Source organism: Trachurus japonicus, chromosome 1, assembly GCF_045865225.1.
Source record: "Trachurus japonicus isolate A0001 chromosome 1, Traja_1.0".
NCBI classification, from domain to species: domain Eukaryota; kingdom Metazoa; phylum Chordata; class Actinopteri; order Carangiformes; family Carangidae; genus Trachurus; species Trachurus japonicus.
In genome coordinates, this window is record NC_140907.1 from 40,192,447 (window position 1) to 40,193,574 (window position 1,128).

Here is a 1,128-nt window from a genome sequence, read left to right on the forward strand (position 1 = left end):
TAACATAACAGGCCAAATGTTTACACAATGATTTGAAACCTGTAACTAATTTATGCCTTTGCCCTTTATGTTCCTTTAAAAGTGACACAAGATCCAGGCAGAAAAATGCAAGAGGACCACAGCAGATTTCCAGAGGACTCCCCAGAGGAAAGAACATCCCAACAGATGATGAGTGAGCAACACTTTCCAATGTGTTTTACTGACTGTAGTGTGATCAAATGATCAAGCAAGATTTGATTTAACTGTAACTTGTGCTTTATTAATCTAGAGAGGATGGCCACAGATCCAGGAAGAAGACCAGAGGACCAGAGCTAAAGACAGCAACCCAACAGACAAGTAAGAGACATTTACCCGTGCATTGTCATTGATTTCATGACAATTGTCAATGTAGGTTGTGTCTGTTTATCTGTGAATAAATTCTTAAACATTTTGATAACTGTTACTGAACAATGTGTTAAATATTTTAGGGAGGATGACAACAGATCTTGGAAGATGAGGACCAAATACCAAGACAGCGAGCCAGCAGAAGAAAAGTAAGAGACATTTACCCACAAGTACAAAACTGTACTGTATCTTGATTACTTTAAATTGACTTGATTCATGTTGGTGTCTTACAGATGTTTGTTTGTGTGTGTTTGTGTATTTGCAGACAACATGGAAGATCATCACTGCCCTCTCGCTTAACTCAACTCTGCCTGCACCCCTTTTCATCATTTTTTGTGACTTCGTCACCCACACATTTGAGGTTGAATGGGCATAGGTTGCTGTATAAATAAATACTTGAAAAAGGAACGTTTGTTGTAGGTGTGCTCCTTGTACAGTATATAATGTCATAAGGTTACTAGTATTAATTGTTTGAAATCTCTGAAGAATCTCATCATAATGTACACACTCCGGCAGTAGCCCCGTGGCCCATTCAAAATTTCCCGAGAGGAAATTTTCTAGTTTATTATTATTATTGCTGTACGAGTCAAATACGACGCAGACGCTCGAAACGTTGTCTTTTGAATTAAAAAATATATACATATCTTATTCAACTTCGGGAGAAGACGGTGTTGAGTTCTCTTTCTGCCTCATATATGGACAGTGCCATGGATTTATCGGTGAAGCGTGAACTGCTGATATTTT

At 38.2% G+C, this 1,128-nt stretch overlaps 1 long non-coding RNA gene across 1 annotated transcript; it reads left to right on the forward strand.

Moving 5' to 3' along the window:
* Nucleotides 1-298: 298 nt before the first annotated feature.
* Nucleotides 299-792, forward strand: LOC146992616 (uncharacterized). Its single transcript, XR_015036655.1, has 2 exons — nucleotides 299-336; nucleotides 650-792. It is a non-coding gene; the product is annotated as an uncharacterized LOC146992616 (long non-coding RNA).
* Nucleotides 793-1,128: the final 336 nt, after the last annotated feature.